Source organism: Aquarana catesbeiana, linkage group LG04 (genome assembly GCF_042186555.1).
Source record: "Aquarana catesbeiana isolate 2022-GZ linkage group LG04, ASM4218655v1, whole genome shotgun sequence".
Lineage (NCBI taxonomy): Eukaryota > Metazoa > Chordata > Amphibia > Anura > Ranidae > Aquarana > Aquarana catesbeiana.
Window position 1 is genome coordinate 131712484 of NC_133327.1, and position 21084 is coordinate 131733567.

A 21084-nucleotide genomic window follows, 5' to 3' on the forward strand; every position below is an offset into this window, starting at 1 on the left:
TTGAGGAAGGCTGTAGAAGGATCACAGAAACTTACTGTAATCATACTTCACTCACTTCAAGTGGGAAATTTGTCTTCTGCTGCTGCTTGCGTAATTGGAGAAATAATCATAGGATGCAAACTGATGTAAACAAAATGTAAGACAGGAGGCAATATCCCTTTTCAAATGTAAATTAATTTGGCAGGAACACTTCTTGAGGCAACTTTGAGAAAATGAAAATCTGACTCTGAACAAATGTATATTGTCCCCTTTTCTTAGGTTCCCACCAGGGGTACTTTATGCATGAATTTTATACACCACGCAGCCATAACATTAGAACTACCTACCATAACCCATTGGGGCATGGACTCCAATAGGTCCCTGAAGGTATACTGTAGAATCTGGCACCAATCCATCAGCAGCAGATGCTTTAAATCCTGTAAAATGCAAGGTGGGGCCTTCATGGATTGGACTTGCTTTTCCAGCACATCCCCACAGATGCGAGATTGGATTGAGATCTGCAGAATTTTAAGGTTCTAAGTCAACACCTCAAACTCGTTGTTGTGTTACTCAAACCAAACACCAGTAGCAGATGCTTTAAGTCCTGTAAGTTGCAAGGTGGGGCCTTCATGGATCAGACTTGCTTTTTCAGCATATCCCACAGATGCTTGATTGCATTAAGATCTGGGGAATTTGAAGATTCAAAGTCGACACCTCAAACTCGTTGTGTTCCTCAAACCAAACACCAGTAGCAGATGCTTTAAGACCTGTAAGTTGCAAGGTGGGGCCTTCATGGATCAGACTTGCTTTTCCAGCACATCCCACAGATGCTCGTGTCATGAACAGGTGTGACCAGAACAGAGTGATCTGCGACAGAGGACACCAAAACGTATATGTGAAAATATAATAATTTATTAAAGTAAGTGAATAATATAGTACAACCATCTCCAATATGACACAGTGCAATAACCAACCAACAGACAGAGACCCACAAATAACAACAGACAGATAAGTACAATAAATTGGAAATACCAGGATCATAAACAATAGCCAGGCCAGGGTCATACACAGCAGATCAGCAGATGGACAGGGGATGTTCCGGAGACATAAACGTAAGCCAGGCCAAGGTCATACACAGGGAGATCAGCAGATGGGGTAAGGAACACAGGACAGGGAGAGGATTAATGGATCAGACTGCAGGCAGGGATGCAAGGTAACAGGTGGGACAGGATAGGGATCGGGACAGAGAGACAGGATCAGATACATGGGTCACAGGTTCAGGTCACAGGTTCAGGGCACAGGAACAGGTTCAGAATCAGGATCAGATCACAAACTAGCAGGTCAGGGCACAAGGAAGAAACCAAGGCAAACATGTGATTGCTTGCCGGGTATTTATAGGCCTGTGATTGGCCTCAAGTGACACCTAATTGCAGGAGGTACTGTCTGCTCCACACTGCCAGGATCCATCCGCTGGTGGACGCCAGTACTGCGGCCCAAAGATGACATAACATCAGCAGGGAAAAGCTCTCCTGACAGTTCCAAACTGCCAGGAGACACCTGCTGGTGGACTTCAGTACTGCATGCCAAATGACAGATATTACCAGCGGATGGAACATTTCCTGACAGCTTGATTGGCTTAAGATCTGGGGAATTTGAAGATTCAAAGTCCATACCTCAAACTCATTGTCGCTTTCCTCAAACCAAACATCAGTAGCACGTGCTTTAAGTCCTGTAAGTTGCAAGGTGGGGGCCTTCATGGATCTTACTTGCTTTTCCAGCACATCCCACAGTGGTTGATTGGATTGAGATTTGGAGAATTTGAAGGTTAAGCCCGGGTTCACACTATATTGGGCTGCGGATCGCACAGGAGCGCTGTGCGTCCCTGTTCCCCGTTTCAGGGACGAATCAGGGACGATTCTATGCCTGAATTTGGCCCTGAAACTGAGCCAAAGATGCACAGAGTTTTTGTGCAGTGCGCTCCGCAGCTGCCCGGAGATATGTGAACCGGCTCCATAGGGAGCAGGTCACATTCTCCTGCTATGCGAATTAGATGTGCGAATTAGATGTGCGGAAACGCACATCTAATTCGCATAGGTGTGAACCCGGGCTCAAAGTCAACACCTTAAACTTGTTGTTTTGTTCCTCAAACCATTCTTCATCAGACCAGGCCACCTTTGTCCATTGCTCTGTGGTCCAGTTCTGATGCTTATGTGGCCATTGTAGTGACTTTTGGCTGTGGACATGGGTCAGCTTGGGCACCCTGACCGGTCTGCAGATATGCAGCCTCATGCACAAAAAACTTAGATGCACACCTTTCAATGGGAACCAGCATTAATTTTTTTCTGCAATTTGAGCTACAGTAACTCTTCTTTTGAAACTTAATCCATAGGCCAGTTTTCGCTCGTCACATGCATCAGTGAGCCTTAGTCGACCATGGCCCTGTCACGGGTTCACCGGTTTTCCTTCCTTGGACCACTTTTGGTAGGTCCTGACCACTGCAGACTTATGCCTCGTACACACGGTCGGATTTTCCAACGGAAAATGTTCGATGGGAGCCTTTTATCTGAAATTCAGACCATGTGTAGGCTCCATCGGACAGTTTCCATTGGAATTTCTGTCGCACAACATTTGAGATCTGGTTCTCAAATTTTCCAACAACAAAATCCATTTGCGTAAATTCCGATCGTGTGTACACAATTCCGACGCACAAAGTGCCACGCATGCTCTGAATCAGAAGAGCCACACTGGCTATTGAGCTTAATTTTTCTCGGCTCGTCGTACGTGTTGTACGTAACCATGTGCTTGACGTTCGGATTTTCCGACAAGATTTGTGTGACTGTGTGTATGCAAGACAAGTTTGAGCCAACATCCGTTGGAAAAAATCCATGGATTTTGTTGTCGGAATGTCCGATCATGTGTACAAGGCATAAGAGTATCCCACACAAGCTACAATTTTGGAAATGCTCTGACCCAGTTATCTAGCCATTACAATTTAGTCCTTGTTGCTCAAATCCTTACATTTGTCAATTTTCAACACATCAACTTCAGGGACAACATGTTAATTTGCTGCCTAATATATCCCACCCATTTTCAGATGCCATTGTATTGAGATAATCAATGTTATTCACTTTACCCATCAGTTGTCATAATGTAATGAATGACCAGTGTGTCTTTATCATGTTTTATTGTATAGCCTCCATGTGCTCTGTTTATATTTTTCCTATAGCTCCTTCCCACTCCAAAAAGATCTTTAGAATATTTTTATTTTTCTCAGCAGGCTCCTGGCTTTTAAGTAAAAGTGGCCTGCGAGGCTGTAGAGCCACCTGATCACTTTTATGAGACTCACAGTGTGCTGCCCCTCCTGCTGGACCCACGGTTCTCAGGATCTCCTGCTGTTTCTAGGAGCTAGGGGATACAAGAAATCTTACCAGTATGATCAGTGATGGGACATTAAGGAACATTCATTTCTCAAAGTCTGTAGAGTGTGAACCCAGAAGCGCTTAGCTCTGAGCACATCTGGGTTCAGAGCTGTCAAGATCTCAACTGCAAAGTCCATTAAACAACTGATTGATCAAAGTCTGTAGCAGAGGGCAGAAGAGACACGAGGTCTAGTAGGCCTCAGATGCCTCTATAAGAATTCTAGTCATCTTCCCAGTGCTATAACATATGGGGCTTGTTAGCCTACTTGTGACTACAAGCTTTCAAAAAATGTATAATGTTTGAAGGTTTCAAGTAAGCTTCTATCTAAAAATGCAGATTTTAACATGCGTGCAAAAATAAAAAAAATAGGTGAACTGGTTAAAAATAAAGTTATACAACATCTAATGCCTCACAAGTCAAAGAAACCTTGATGTCAAAGCACCATTAATACAGATTCCTATTGACAGCTGAGGTGAATGCAGGAATGAGGTCTAGCCATTTACTGGGAAACCAACTCTTTGGCACCAGGAAGAGTATCTAGGCAGCCAGGTTTAGTGGACATTAGGATCATGACACTCACTTGATTAACTGCACTAAAATGTGACTCCTGCCTAAGCAAGTGGAAATTAATCATAAAGATAATTTTATGTACAAAACTGTTCAGAAGGTGTAAAGCAAACAATTCATAATATTTCACTCTATATATACCGTAACCCTGTGTCTGTCATTTTATTGTTTAAATGTTATAGAAATGTGCCTAATTGAATTCAGAAAAATATACACATTCTATGATCTTTCAATTAACATGAAATAATAATAAAATTGAAACTGTCATTACAAAATGTAATTTACATTCATCTTAATGACACAGCAGCTAATTCTGACATTTTTGGCACAGGGAGTCTCTTTCAAAAGAGGACTGATCTAAGTGAAATGGTTTTATGCGTAGGTGTTCATTTTCAAGCAGAGATGAGCATAATTGCTGCAATATAACTGTGAGGGGGTATCAGACCCTATGTGTTCAAAATCCTTTCCTCACATGACAAGTTGGTGCTGGAAAACATCTAACTGATGTAGGTACATTAGCTGGCTATGGGCCCATCCATCCACTATGACTAAATCAGTATCTCTTAGGGGTTTCCTCCTCTATTCTTCTACTGCAGCCTACCGGTCCTTCAAAACATTTTTGGATAAAAATTGGCTTCCAGATTGTTGGCTATCCACCATGAGACATTTTATAAAAGAATTAGGAATAAAAATTCATATAATTGTATACCAAAAGTGCCCCATCATCAATCAGTACATGGTGTGGTGGGCGTGCAAGATCTTTGGCGATAATATACTCCCTATGTATCACAAACTCTGATGACACATGACCATAAATAAAATGTGTACATGTTTTGGGAAGGCCCAAAGATGCATTTAAAGAATCCGTAGGGTGTTTATATAAAAGATAACTTAAATCTTTTGATGTTCCGTGATGTTTAATTAATTACATTTCTGAACATAAATTGAATTAAAGAGAAGAACAGAAGCATTTCAACTTCCCTATATTGTAAATCAACAGCAAGCAACACTGTATATTACACATAGCGAGTTTTAACCCTAAAGATTTGATACATGCCATTCTAACGTTAAAGTTTAGTAAAACATTTTTTGGACATACAGCACCAGTCACATAACTTACGACTAATAAAGAGTATTCTATGTCATGCCTGCTGCTGTTTACTGTAAAATACGTCCATTTAGTGAAGACAGATATAATCACAGCTTGTGATCTTCCAGCATTCAGGGGGGTTAAGAGCAGCGATTGCAACAGTGAAGAAATTGCACCGTTCACCTTCTCTTTTTTCCCCTCTCATCCATTCACAAAACACCTGTATTATTTTTACAGAATGCAAGTCGTTCTGTAAATAGATGAGGGAAGAGAATAGGTAGATGAATGAAAGGATCTCTTCTCTCTCTCTGTACCAGTAAGTTCTGGGTAACTTCTTCACACAAGATGGCTAAAAAATTGTCGGGAAGTGTAATAAAGTTGAGTATTTGCGGTGGGGTAGGGGTCATTAAAGGTTTACCCTCTATGGAAAAAGCACAGGCTTGCTTTGAGAATGTCCAGAAATTGAAGCATATATAAAACCTCTGAACTTGAAGCCACATATTTTTTTAGAGGGGATACAAAGATACACATCTGAGAAAGGCCTATTAAAGAGCAAAAAAAAGTGTGTAATTTGGAGATTTACAATTCCAATAACCTAACACATTTTACCACACTATCATTTTTATCACTTTCATTTTTTTTGCACTTGCTGATTTTCATGAAAATATTTTAAAGTGGAACTAAAGTCCATAAATACATCTTTTGGCGAAAGAGAAATAGCAAGAATAGAGCTTTTACAATAAATAATTTATGTATGTTAAGAATATATGTGTGTGTATATATATATATATATATATATATATATATATATATATATATATATATATATATACTTACACACACCATATTGTCAAAAGCATTGGGACACCTGCCTTTACACGCACAGGAACTTTAATGACATCCCAGTCTTAGTCCATAGGGTTCAATATTGAGTTGACCCACCCTTTGCAGCTATAACAGCTTCAACTCTTCTGGGAAGGCTGTCCACAAGGTTTAGGAGTGTGCCTATGGGAATGTTTGACTACTCTTCCACAAGCGCATTTCTGAGGTCAGACACTGATGTTGGACGAGAAGGCCTGGCTCGCAGTCTCCGCTCCAATTTATCCCAAAGGTGTTCTATTGGGTTGAGGTCAGGACTCTTTGCAGGCCAGTCAAGTTCCTCCACCCCAAACTCGCTCATCCATGTCTTTATGGACCTTGCTTTGTGCACTGGTCCAAAAATCATTACCCATATCTCCGTATATTGTTTTGCCCATCCAAGAGCCTTTTAAAATTATCCATACTTTCTGCCGACACCACCGATTGTGGAAGAGAGTTCCACATCCTTACCACCCTGACTGTGAAAAAACCCCTACGCATCTTAAGGTTAAACCGCTTCTCTTCCAGTCTCATCGTGTGGTCCCGTGTCCGCTTACACTCTCTGGGACTGAAAACTTCATACTTACGCTGGGATCGCCATTGAGATATTCGTATAACACTATAATATCTCCTCTCAAGCGTCTCTTCTCCAGGGAGAATAAATGTAATGCTTGTAGTCCCATAATAATTTAGTTGCCCTTCTCTGGACTCCCTCTAGCTTCGGCACATCTCTTCTGAGGATTGGTGACCAGAACTGGACAGAATACTCCAGATGCAGCCGAACCAGAGTCTTATAAAGTGGCAGAATAATCGCTTTATCTTTGGAGTAAATTCCCTTTTTAATGCATTCTAATATTCTGCTGGCTTTGGTAGCTGCAGCTTGAGACTGCATGCTATTGCTCAGTCTGTCTTCTATTAGGACTCCTAGATCCTTCTCCATCCTGGAAACCCCTAGGGGTTCTCCCCTAATGAGTAACTTGTGTTTATATTTTTACCCCCCAAGTGCATTACCTTACATTTTTTAAAGGTTAAACTTCATTTGCCATGCATTAGCCCACTCCATTAATTTATTCAGGTCCTCTTGTAAAGTTTATATATCCTGCTGTGTTGTTATTGCCCTGCATATTTTTGTGTCTTCAGCAAACACTGAGATCGAGCTATTTATGCCACCCTCTATATCATTTATAAGTAAATTGAACAGAATTGGTCCCAGGACAGAGCCTTGGGGTACCCCACTAACCACTCTAGACCATTCTGAATATATGGTCCATGCTTACAGACCTCATCTTGTTATTAAGCGTTTGTGGGGGACTGTATCAAATGCTTTTGCAAAATCCAGATACACCGCATCCACTGGCCTACCTTTGTCCAGATGGCAGCTCGCTTCCTCATAGAATGTTAATAGCCTTCCCAGAAGAGTTGCAGCTGTTATAGCTGCAAAGGGTGGGCCAACTCAATAGTGAACCCTACGGACTAAGGATGGAATCCTATTAAAGTTAATGTGCGTGTAAAGGCAGGTGTCCCAATATTTTTGGTAATATAGTGTATATATACAGTATACAAATAACAAATATAAATATATACATACATGTATGTGTACAGCATAAATGAGTATACCCTAACAGATTTGTTAGAAAACCTCTCTTTTCAGAATCAACATTTTCTATGGGACACTATACTACGAAATACTGCTACAAATGTGGGCCATTGATTACAAGCAAGATTTGTTAATTTGCACACACCAAAAACATTTTTTACTAACAAATTCATTCAAGACCATGTTGCAAAAATGAATACACCCCAATGAAAAAAGTCTTAGTGCCGGTTCACACTACCGCGACTTGGGATCCGACTTGTCAGACCTCAAGTCGCCCCAAGTCGCTTGACATCTGAAAGTCCATGTAAGTGAATGAGAGCCGTCTATATGTACGCTACTGAAGTCGCTCCGACTTCAGAAAAGGTCCCTGTACTACTTCAAGGCGACTTGTAGGCGACTTGTACCCATTGATTTCAATGGAAGTCGCCTACAAGTCGGATCGTGGTCTATAGTGAAGCGACTTCACAGGAAGAGAAGATGTTTTTTTCAAGCAAACCCCTCCCTCCCCCAGAGCAGATTGTAGTTTGATTGGCCACTGGAAAGTCGCCTGTCTTGGAGGCGACTTGAAGTCGCCTTGTAAGTCGCCCCAAGTCGCGCTGAAGTCGCGCTGAAGTCGCGCTGAAGTCGCGCTGAAGTCGCCTTGCTAAGTCGCGCTGTAAGTCGTGTTGCCCCTGTGTGAACCAGCGCTTAGGAGCAAAGCTAAATTTTAGATAACAAAATCCTAATTAACAAGAAATTCAACTACAGGTGAGTCTAATTATTAATTAAACAGGTGTCCAGCAGACAGTTGATTATAAAAGGGCATTACTTGAGAAAACCCCTTCCCATTTCATGCTGTCAGCAATGGTGCCACATGGAAGAGAAATGTCACAAGGCCTGAGAAAGAAAATTATTTCTTTACACAAGAAAGGTGAAGGCTACAAGAAGATCAGCAAAGCTTTACTTATCTTTCAGAATACTGTAGCATAAGCGATAAAAAAAAAATTAACAAAGATGGAACTGCAAACATCTCACAGAGATGTCACCTTGAGAAGAGCATCTTCTGATAAGGAGGGTTGAAGAAAATCACCATGCAAGTTCACTGCAGTTAGCTAAAGAAGTAGAAAGCCAAACTGGGATGATTGTTTCCTGTGAAACAATACAGCGTACACTGCAGAGGAATGGCACGCATAGGTGTTGTTACTCGTCAACGAAGGAAGCCTCTCCTAAAGCCCATGTACAAAAAAGCCAGCCTAGAATTTGCCAGGACCCATGCTGAAAAAGAAGAAGACTACTGGGACTCTGTTACTCTGGAGTGATGAGACCAAGATAAATGTTTTTGGAACGGATGGCTTCAAAACTGTATGGTGTCGCAAAGGTGAGGAGTACTAAGAAAAATGCATGTCTACAGTGAAACATGGTGGTGGCAGTGTTCTTCTGTGGGGCTGCATGAATGCTGCTGGTGTCAGGGGGCTGCATTTCATTGATAGTATCATGAATTTACAGATGTACTGCTCTATAAGCATTACATCTACAAGTTGAGAATCACTCTCCATCTAGCATCCAGGCTCTAAAAGAGGTCATTCTTGAAGAATGGAAAAAGACAAATGTTGCAATATGTCGCTAACTTGTTTATTCCATGCCTAGAAGACTTGATGCTGTCTTTACAAATCATGGAGGTCATACAAAATACTAGCTGGAGTAGTTTTTGTTGTGGGGTGTATTAATTTTTGCATCAACTAATTTGAGTAAAACTGAAGATTTTGTAATCTAAGTTATATTATTAACCTATTAACCTTACTTTCATGTAATGAGCTAAACAAATGTTCTCTAAAACCCAGTTTTGTCTCTTTCTTCCAGTTGTTTTCCCTGCATTGTCACATGGCTTCTGATAATGTTTTTTTAATTTTGGTATCGCAGAGCCTCTTTGGCTTTAGACTCTCTCTCCCTCTGAATTTCCGTATGATTGCTTCTAAAATGGAAAATTGTACTAAATACTTACCGTAATTTTCCTTTCCTGGCGCCAAACCATGGCAGCATACTAGTGATAGAGCTCGGCCTCTTGACCACTCCCTCAGGACCAGTGAATAGCATAAAAAAAGGACTAGGTAGCTGCCCCCCTATTCTTTGTAACAAGCTACATACCGAAACATACAAGGTGGGTCCGTATGCTGCCATGGTATGGCATCAGGAAAGGAAAATTACGGTAAGTATTTGGTACAGTTTTCCGTTTTCCTGAGGCCAACATGGCAGCATACTAGTGATAAATAACTAGCTGACAGGGTGGGTTCTACTTGCCAAACCAACCTTCTAATTAAGATGGGACAGAGGACTGAATACTCTTTCCTACAAATTCCCCTGATGACAAGGCACCCGGGTCTAACTTTGTAAAGTTTGAGTATGTATGCTAGGATGACCATGATACCTCTCTACAGATGGGCACCATAGATGCTCTCGAATGTGCTGCCTATGAGGCTGCAACTGCTCTGGTAGAGTGCGCTGCCGCCGCTGACGGAGGCTCACGGCCCCTTGTCCTATATGCTCAACCAAGCCTGCTAGAGTCCAGGCAGTAACCTCTTTTCCTTGATGATTTCCAGCTGGAATGACAAAAGGTTTATTAGATGACCTGAAAGGAGCAATTGTGGACAGGTACTTCTTTAAAGTTTTGAAAATGGCTAGTTCATGTGACTTTCCTGTGTGATGTTCTGGAAAGTTAGGCAATGACCAGATGTCTGTTAAATAGAGGGCTGTTGCTACTTTTGATGCAAGATGATCTACAAGACCCAACTCTACTCCTTCTGGAAAGAAAATAATATTTTTTTTTTTTTTGAAGCTCCAAGAGCTTGAATCTCAGACAACCTTCTGCTTAAGGTTCTTGCAATAGATACTGCCTTGTAGTTAATGGCCCGAATCGAACACTGTTGGAACAAACGGTTGAACTGAATGAGATCCAGCAACACCAATAGATTTATTTTCCTTGGTGACTGAATCCTCTCGACTGCCTTCAAAAGTTGTGCAAACTGAAGGATTGTTGGCCCATTTAAATTTATTATTGCTGATAAAGCTGACACTTGCCAATACGGCCTAGAGGAAGTATAGAACAGCTGTCAACGGAGGGGCAGTAGGATAAATGTCTCGCCCTACCAAGAAAACGCAAACTTGTTCCAGATTTAGGCATAGATGGTGTAAGTAGAGTGCCTCCTTGCACACAAGAAGGTAAAGATCACTCTGAAGTGAATCTGGAGCAACCTGAGTTGCCCGGCCTCCTCTTTTAGCGCCCCTGCTTGCAGCCCCAGTCTGCGTATGTTGTGGAGGGGAAATGTCTTCTGTATCCTAAAATGAATGGCCAGGGAAAACCAAGGGCTTCCTGGCCAATATGGAGGATTGGCTATGGCAACCATGTTCTCCCTTGACAGACTCAAGAGGAATCTCATTACAAGAGATGTTGGGGGAAAATATATAGGCTAGATTGCAGCCCAAGGAGAGACCAGAACATCTGCCCCCTGCGCCTTGGGGTGCGGAAACAAGGTCAGACATACCCAAAGTTTGTGTTTACTGTGGGTAGCGAAGAGGTCTGTCTGTGGTAGGCCTCACCTGTGGACCAGCTCAGAGAAGACCTGGGACGTAGACCCACTCATTGTTCTCTGGGAAGCTTGAATGATAGTCGGTCTGCCTGTGTGTTCAAAAATTTGCTTGGAAATAAAGTGCTTCTGGAATTTGCTGGTGATCTTCCGTCCCAGACGTTATGGGTTTTACCAATCTCAATAGCATATTGCCGCAAGTTCCTCCCTGGAGCTGAATATAGGCAACTGCTGCCCTGTTGCTCAACTGCAATGAGACTGGTCTTTCCTTGATTCTGTGTAACAAGGCCAAAGTGCTAAAAGGGCTGTTTAAACTTCCAGCGCAATCTAGACTACCCTCCTTGGCTGGGAATCTCCGCTTGCCTTGACCCACAGTCCCTCGCAGTGCACCTTCCAGGCTATCTTGCAGACATGATTCGTAACAATTATCCAGTCTAACGGTTCTAACGGGCCATGACTTCCTCAAGGTCTTTCCATCAGCGCGGACCGTTACTCATACTTGACACTGTTATTAACTGTGCTAGATCCTGTTTCCTCCCTTGCGCTATGAATCCTAGTTGAAACTTGCACAGGTGCCCATGCACCCAAGGAATCATTGGTATGCCTGACGACATTGTGCCCAGATGACTGAGGCACTGAGAAGCCATCAAACAAGCAGAAGTATCTGTCCTCAGAATTCTGTTCCTGATTGTCACCACTTTCTCTGATGGAAGCAAAACAGAGGAACTAGCAGAGCACACCTAGGTACACTAACCGTTGGGTTGGAGGTTAGGTTTTTGGAAGTTGATAACCCAGCCATATCTCTGCAGGGTATATATGAGGACCTCTTGGTGCGACAGCAATTATTCTAGCCCTCTGGATAGAAGAAGAATGACGTCCAGGTAGTAGCGAACTTGTTCTCTGAGTGGAGCTGACACGGCACTGAGACCCTTGCAAACATTCTTAGAGATATTTATAAGCCAAAAGGTAGGCTGTTAAAGTGGAGATGTGTCTAACCGATCGCCAAACTTACTTATTTCGGAAGGAAAAGGAAAGAAAAAAATTTGGGATGTGAGGATAGGCATCCTGACGACCCAGCAGTGGCATCCAGCTGTCTGGTTGTACTGTTTGAATGGACTCCATTTTAAAGACCTCTAAGAGGGCCAAAAAGATTCAACCACTTCCGATCTGCAACTGGACGCTAGCTACCGTCCCCTGTGAACTACAAACAGGGTTGGGTAGAAAACATGCAATCTTTCCTGTGAATGGGCCTGGGACGAGGACCCCCTGAGTCTGGACTGTCTGTAAGTATTGTAGCAGCCCACCTGCTTTTGTGGTCGATTTGGCAGCTCCGTGGGACAGAAATGGTCTGGAGGAGGAGCAGTTGATCTCAGTGATGCTATATCCGGTCTCTGACAGGGATAAAACTGGTAAAGACAATCAAACGAGAAACTCTCTCTTGACTTTCCCATCCCTCTGATTACATTTCTTCCATAAACGGAGAAGGGATTGCCATTTTGAAGAAAGGGTAAATATGAGTTTGTCTCTTTACCCATGTAATAGCCTGCATTGCCACCTGGATACACTGTTCCAGGAAGGAAAAAAAAAACTGAAACCATGCAGCTCCGGGTCTTCCTCCTCGCCCACTCGCCAGAAGTGATGGAGTGCCACATGCCAAGGTGCCAGGTTGCTCTTCTAGTAGCTGCTAGGAGGGGGCTGCCTGGCTGGGATAATTGAAGTGAGTTCAAAATAGAATCTTGCACCATAAATAATAAAGACATTTGGTATTACTTGTTAACTGTGAACTCCTCTGGGCAGTCTTTACTCACCAACCTATTGGGTACAGGCACTGCACCACAGGCCCCGCAGGACTCTTGCTGGGGCGCTGCTGTTGCTCTGGGGAAGAGGAGATAAGATGTCTTCCTTGGAACTTTTTCCCTTGAGTGGGTGTGGCATCTAGCATCCGAAGACAGTCTGCCTTTCCCTGGCTCCTGATCTTTGAGAGCATGAGCATGCGGGGGCTGAAAAACTCAAAGCAATCCGCCAGAAAGGAAAATAGCACTAGAGAGAGAAGGGCTTTTGACAGAGAGAGAGGAGAAAAATAAAATATGCCTTCATAAAAAACAGGGAATATATATTTTTTTTTTTTATAAAACCAGAAATAAATAAGTTTATATATATATATATATATATATATATATATATATATATATATATATACACACACATTTTTTTGGTGTCCTACCTGTTAAAAAGCAGTAGGGGGGCGCCAAGAGAGCTCTTGCTGGTAAGAGGAAGCTTTTGCCCATAAGCAAGATGGCGGTTGGAACTCCCAATGGCTGACACAGCCCGATGATGTCATCAAGGGCGCCCTGGCCAAAGAAAAACAGCACTGGGCGGCCATTATTTCCCTATAGGGCGCCCATTATTTCCCTATGGGGAGGCCTGGGACTCCCCAGGCAGCGCGGTCTAGATCCCCACATGGGCAAACAAGAGGGGAAGAGAACACTAACAAAAATGGAGACATAGGAGGCACTCAAAAGAGAAACAGACCAAGGTAAGGGAGAACACATATGAGGAGACCGAAATAATAAAATGGATAGGCAGCCCTGTATGGTGCAAGGAACCAAAAAAAAAAAGGAAAAGCAATGAACTAGCTGCCCCCCCAAGCCTCAACCCACAGACACTTACGTGATGGCAGATTTCGTTCCTAATGAGGAAACACTGCAGGGCCCCATCAAGACCCACAGAAGGGGCTCCCAGGCTATTAGCGCATTTAGCAGCCCGAGCACTGGGACTTCACACTGGGAGAGGCTAAACCCAGACGGCTACTGCACTGAAGATGAGCAGTCACACTTGGAGTGACGCAAAGTGAAGATGACAAATATTTCAATGATGATCATTCAAACAAATGTCCATATGCACAATTCAATAAATTGACATTAAAAATTAAAAAAATAGTGAAATAATGGGTGCACAAATTGATACATGTATGGAGAGGGATGTAGACGAACAGCAAAGTCCACTGAGGATATATATTATCCAATGCCCATCAACATTCACTGAAGGTAAGGTTAATGGAAAGAGGAAGACGGGTCTCAATCTGAAGTAAGAAGCTCTATAAGTGGGAACCTTTACCAGAGCAGGTAGACCCCTTCAAGAGCGGAGTCATAAACACAGGCAGATTGAGCCCTCTGCGGGGACAGGCGAATCTTCCGATGCCTTTGAACCCTCGGTGTCTTCCAATAATGAACGGAGATCGCTTCAGCAAGGTGCGGAAAAAGCCTGACAACCAGACACTCTAATCTGGAAAGAAATGCACTCGGACTCAAAGCTTACATCTTCCTGGGGCTCCAGTAAGACATAATCTGAAGATTCACCTATCCCCGCAGAGGGCTCAATCTGCCTGTGTTTATGACTCCGCTCTTGAGGGGGTCCACCTGCTCTGGTAAGGGTTCCCACTTATAGAGCTTCTTTCTTCAGATTGAAACCCGTCTTCCTCTTTCCATTAACCTTACCTTCAGTGAATGTTAATGGGCATTGGAGAATATATATCCTCATTGAACTTTGTTGTTGGTCTACATTCATCTCTCCATACATTTATCAATTTGTGCACTCATTATTTCAATATTTTTTAAATGTTTTAAATTTTTAATGTCAATTTATTGAATTGTGCATATGGACATTTGTTTGAATGATCACCATTGAAATATTTGTCATCTTTGTGTCACTCCAAGTGTGACTGCTCATCTTTAGCGCAACTTATTTTAATATTGTTTATTTGCACCATAGGGATATTTGATGGTTTTTGTTGCAGCTTTGTTCTAAATTATGTGATTTTCTAGCGCGGTATTTATTTATTTATTTATTTCTTTTTTTGGCTACTGCACTGAGGCAGAGGTGGGGACATAGCAAAGAAGAATGGGGGGGCGGCTAACTAGTTCTTTTTTTATGCTATTCACTGGTCCTGAGGTAGTGGTCAAGAGGCGGAGCTCTATCACTAGTATGTTGCCATGTTGGCGTCAGGAAACAAGCATGCAGTGGGGGGGGGGGGGGGGGGGGGGGGGGGGGGGGGGGGAGAGAGTCATATGCCATGTGAGCTATAAAGCTATGTAAATCATTCTCTTTATTTCAGCAAAGCAGGAAAGCATAGCCTGGGAAGCTTGTAAAAATCATTTTATCTCTCTGTTATCATAAGGAACAGTGCAGCACTGGTATCCCACCTGACGTGCATTACCTGGAGCAAAAATCACATCAATGGGTTTTATTTATAGGTCATTGCAGTGAGTGACTATAGTGTGATCACAAGATTGGTTCAGACTTCTGTAACCAGCCGTGAACCAATTACAAGAGCAGAGAATGAGGAATCTGAGATATCCTGTCTACAAACTTATTAATGTTACTGTAGCGCTTACCCCCGAAGGAGCGGCTGATTAATTATTATATCCGTAATTCACGTTTACCACTCGACCCATCGCAGCCCATACAATCAGAAACAATCTATATTGCATTTTTCTCTTGCTTTTATTTAAGTAACATGAACTGGGATAGGAGAAGGGTTTTTTTTAGATGCTCTTTGGTTGCTTTGTAATCTTTTCTTTGCCTCTCATGCAAAGACCTAGAATCATTGCGGATAATAAGAAAACACACTATGTGATTTCTTCATCAGGGAAGATGGAAGTAGATTTGATAGAGAATATTTGATAGAGTCACTCTGAATAACTTCTTCATCTGCAGAACTTTTCAAGAACAGTCTGTATCTCTATATGTGTACTAGTAGCTTTACCGCCACCTCTTTACCACTACTTCCCATCTGCATGGTACTTCCAAGTTGAGCTAAAGAAAAGTCACTCTGAATAACTCCTCCCGCTTGACTGATTGGAATCCCGGGGCATTGCTGAACCCAAAGTCATAGGCCATCACCACCTGTCCCACTGACTTGCGTACCAACATCCCTCAGCCTCTGGCAGTACCCTTCCCTTGGGCTTTCACTCATGTGATCAATAGTCCATGTGCCACTCATAAACGATTGATCGCCCAGTTTCCTTCCACTTAGTTGCTACTTCTTCCGCATTGATTCCTTGATCCCTTTCCTCCTTTCTGGCACGCTCCTTTCCCCGCAGGGGCGGCCAACGACACCAGCGACTACATGCTGTACGGTGTCATCTACTCCTCTACGGGTGCCGGTTCCCCACCCTCCTCACAAGGGGGGGCTCCGTTGGCTCCCCTGAGGGGGAACCTCTCCCCTCCGGGAACCAGGCTGGGCTCCTCTCCAACTCAAATTCCTGACTCACAATGTGACCTGGCTTTTTATATGAGAGTCCCGCCTCCTGCCAAACAAATTAATGATTGTCCAGAACTCGCATACAAACTACCTGTCACTCAGATCCCAAATAAACGAACAGGCCTGCTGTAATGGTACAAGCCTGCCTAAATTTACCTGAAATTGTAAGCTAGCAAAAATGTCACCTACATAAAAGTAGGTGCCCGCTACATTACATAGAAGGGACATCCTTTTTTTTGGCAGCTTTGGCTGGATGCAGATTGATATGAAAAGGTAACTTCTATCAACACTGAACCACAGAATGGCAAGTGTAGCAGGTATGTTTCATGTATAATTTTTTTTTCAAAGTGAACCTAAATTAATACAGTACATATGTACGTGCCATCATTTACTACTTGTTTTATAAGCTGTATGTTCTGAGGTTCTCATCCTCATCCCTTTGCATCGCTATTAAAGCTGGGTACAGAGAGATCAGTCTGGTGAAACAAAGAGCCATTTCTTCAGAGCAACAAATGGTAGAAATCTGCTATAAAATGTACTAAAATCCCTACAATGTGCCTTGATCGTGTGACGTGTCATCCATAGGTGCAGAGTGTTCACTGAACATGAGCCCTGAGCAGGAGGGGGGGAGGCACTGTGACCCACACAGCACCCATGGATGATTCATCCCTGGTTGATGAATCATCCAGTCAGGGATGATCGGTGGGGAGGTGGGAATAGTTGCAAGCACCGATCTCCCTGTATGGCTTTGAATGAAGCATCTTAAAGCCGCTTCTCCTCCTCTCCCTCCCGTGGCTGTCAGCTGAAAAGCTATACATTGAGATTGGTGCCTGCAACTGTCCCCACCACCACACCGATCATCCCTGACTGTCTCCCTGTATCCTCCAGCCCCAGTGTCCTCCTCCGATGATGCCCTTGTGTGCTCCTCCTTCCCCCCCCCCCCGTGTGCTCCTTCTCTGGCCCCCCCTCGTCAGGATGAGGAGCGGAGGAAGGGGCCGGTAAACGTCATTTACCAGCCCTTTCCTTTTCTGAATTGGACACAGTGAGCGATCGCTACCGATCACTCCTGTCCCCTTTGATAACTGAGCATAGTAAACTGTGTTTACTCTGCTTCAGTTTATGAATGAACAGAAGCCTTTTTTTTTTCTTGTTCATTCATCTTCAGTGGTGCTGAGGCTTTAGAGAAAGGGAATGGGGAATCTCTGTCCTCGGTCCCTTTCTCTGTCTCAAAGGGGAGATGTCAGGGGTCTATTTAGACCCCTGATATTTCACCAAAGCCCACCAACAGGGCTGATAAAAAAATGCAATAAATATTGATATTAAAAAATTAAATGATAAAAAAATAAAAATGTAAAAAATAATATAAAATAAAAAAACTACTGACACCGCCACCCCTACCCTATTGACACTGCCCCAACCCCCTCCCCTCCAAAAAGCATTGTGAAAAAAAATTTTCATTGTATAATAAATAATTGTATATAAAAAAACTACCGACACCATCCACTGCTCTACTGACACCGTCCACTGACCCACTGACATAGTCCACTGCCCCATACCCCCTTCCCCTCAGAAGCACTGTGAAAAAAATATTTTAAAAATAAATGTAAAAAGATATAAAAAAATAATAGAAAATCAAATATTAAAAACAAAAAACTACTGACACTATCCACTGTTCTACTGACACCATCCACTTCCCTACTGACACTGTTTATTACCCCCCCCCCCCCCCCCCCCCCAATCATTGTGAAAAAGATAATATAAAATTAAATTGTAAAAAATAATTAAAAAGTAAAATTGTAAAAACTACTAAAAATAAAAACATTATGACACTGTCCATTGCTCTACTGACACCATCCACTGGCCCCCCAAAAGCATTTTGAAAAAATGAAAATAATACTAAAAAATAAAATAATTAAAAAAATAATAATAAAAATAAAGAACTACTGACACCATCCATTGGCCCCCAAAAAGCATTTTGAAAAAATGAAGATAATACTAAAAAAATGAAATTGCAAAAAAAAAAATAAAAAAAAATAAAGAACTACTGACACCATCCACTGCCCTACTGACACCATCCTGCACATACTACCCACCACCGTACACTCAGCCCTTCTCACCTGCATATTTTACCCACCGCCATATACTCCTTTCCTGCACATACTACACACCTCGTACACACTCTGAACTCTTCACCTGAACCTACTACTCACCTCTATTGTGAATCAATACACATAAACAATTTATTAGATATCCACATGGGGGAGTTATGGAAGATATATAGGAGCTGTGGGGCCCAGACCTTCTTTATTAGATTTACCCATCCCACCACTGATAAGGGTAGCTTGCACCAATTTTGTGCAACTTCATCCGTTGTCTGTCCAATAAAGGAGTTAAATTTAGTTGCAGGTAGCTAGACGGGTCTGGAGATCCCACCACTCCTAGATATTTGAAAGAAGTAGCAATAGTAATTTGGGTGGTGCCTACGGGAAGGGGTGATAGCAGTGAGACGAGGGGCATAATAATTTAGACCAATTCATGGTTAATCCAGAAAATTCTAGAAAATTTTGTAATAGTTCCCATTAGATTTTGTAAAGAGCCATCAGTATCTCCCAGATACAATAGCGCATCATTCGCATGCCTGACGAAGGGGCCCTGCGTGGCTCCAAAACATTGCTGTATATTTATCATGTGACCAAAAAATAAAGCTTTGGACCCTTTCGATGAATCCTTGGTGTGCCGATGACATTTCTTCACTTTGATTATCCACGGTTTCTAGCCTATGGTCATTACAGCACCCAGCATCACTGAACAGCCGGTTTTCTTGAATGTGTGCATGGTTCTTACGGATCATTATGGCCAAAGGTTCCACCGCCAGTGGAAATCGATTAGAAGGGGAGATAATGGATTTGGCGAGTACTTCTATGCAAAGGAAAACGGGGGGAGAGTTATTAATACAGAGCCTAGCTCGGGGTCAGGATCTTCCAAAGATAAGGCCATTTAACACTGTCAAAAGCCTTGGCAGCTTCTAAAGAGAGAATGGCCCTACCTCCAGGATTATCCACCTGCAAGTTAAGGAACAAGCGCCATATATTGTCTGCTGTTGACCGTGTTAGGATAAACCTAGATTGGTCTCAGTGAACTAGTCAGTCACTTACCCTAGAGAGTCTGTTAGCAAAGACACAAGCAAGGAGCTTAATGTCCATGTTTAATAAAGAAATGGGACGTTATAAGTCCGGTAGGAGTCTGTCCTTCTATGTGGTGTCCTCATGCCTATCAGGAGTAGGAGAACTTTTTTTGTTTTATTTTTTTGGTGGAGGTAATGGCATAAAAATATACAACAAAATGTAAAAAAAGTATCATTTTGAGATAGTTTTCCTTTAAAAAAAAAATAAAAACATCAGTAGTTATTCATTAATATTTACCATCAAATAAAGGCCCAGTTAGTCCTAATAAACAAGGTATAATTCAGCTGGAGTGCCTTGAGAGTTTGCATATTTGAAAGTGTGCCGTGGCTGAAAAAGGTTGAGAAACAATTATATAGGATATATTAAGGTTGGCAATTTATGTACACTCATGTCATTTGTGTAAGATATACAGTATATTTAAGAGTGGTTGCGGTGTACAGAAAAAAATATGGATGCACCTAGCTGTTGGAAGTTACAAGGTTTGAAAAATAACAAGCTTGTAACTTTCTTAAAATTGGTGAATTAAAGCAAATTCATGCCCATAAAGCAATAAAGAATTGATTACATCTCTGTATTACTACAATATTGGTTAATAAAGCCAGCATAAAAGGCTTTCTTGCCATATATATGACGGTAGCAGGAGCTGAGTGAACTATTTGCTCAGTCAGACGGAGCATACTGTGGAAACAAATCTAGATGACAGTATTGGCAAACATTCAAATCTGACTCACAGGTATGTACTATTCATAGCTACCGTAAATTGTCATGTCACCAATCAATTTTTAGAGAGGGAAAAACATATGTTTTGGTGCCAGTGGAAAACCAGTCAATCAACACTATAAAATGCATAAAAGTGTGCACGTATTGCACTGTATTCTATTATTTGATTTCTTGTTGCCTTACCTCAGTTTGTTTTCTTTGTACTTCTGCTTAAAACCAATAAAACAAAGGTGTACGCTTTTTCATATCTTACATCTATACTCTTGTTTACCTTTTCCACCTGTTTCCCATTTTATCATGTATATATACAGTAACTGTGCAAAGGTTTTAGGCAGGTGTGAACAAATGCTGTAAAGTAAGAATGCTTTAAAAATACATATATATATATTTTAATTGTTTATTTTTATCAATTTACAAGATGCAAAGTGAGCAAACAGAAGAAAAATCCAAATCAAATAAATATTTGGTGTGACTCCCCCTCGGCTTCAAACGAGCATCAATTCTTGCACTTGCACACTTTGTACACTTGCACAAAGTCAGGGATTTTGTAGGATTCAAGTCAGGTGTATTATTATACAAAGCAGGTGCTCGTGATCATCAATATAGGTTGAAGCACAGTCATTAAAGCAGGGTTCCCACGACCATTCCTATTTTTTTTGTTGTTGTAGTCATTCAGACACATGTACAATCATAAAGTGACACCCACTGTTTCGGTTCTTTTAAGCTGCTGCTATCCGTTTTCGTTTTCAATAAATATTTATAAAAATCGATCGTAGCCATTCCCATCTTGCTTGTGGGCATGTCAAGCCCACAAGCATGGATTTCCGGGATCCGGTGAATGCTGA

The 21084-nt window shown here is 42.1% G+C and overlaps 1 protein-coding gene across 1 annotated transcript in view; it reads right to left on the bottom strand.

The window, feature by feature from the left end:
* LOC141139490 (uncharacterized) overlaps nt 1-21084 on the bottom strand; it is a 143935-nt gene that overhangs the window by 10562 nt on the left and 112289 nt on the right. Inside the window, exon 3 of the mRNA XM_073625649.1 lies at nt 327-846. The gene's annotated coding sequence lies outside the window, so the exon portion shown is untranslated. The remainder of the gene's footprint in view (nt 1-326; nt 847-21084) is intronic.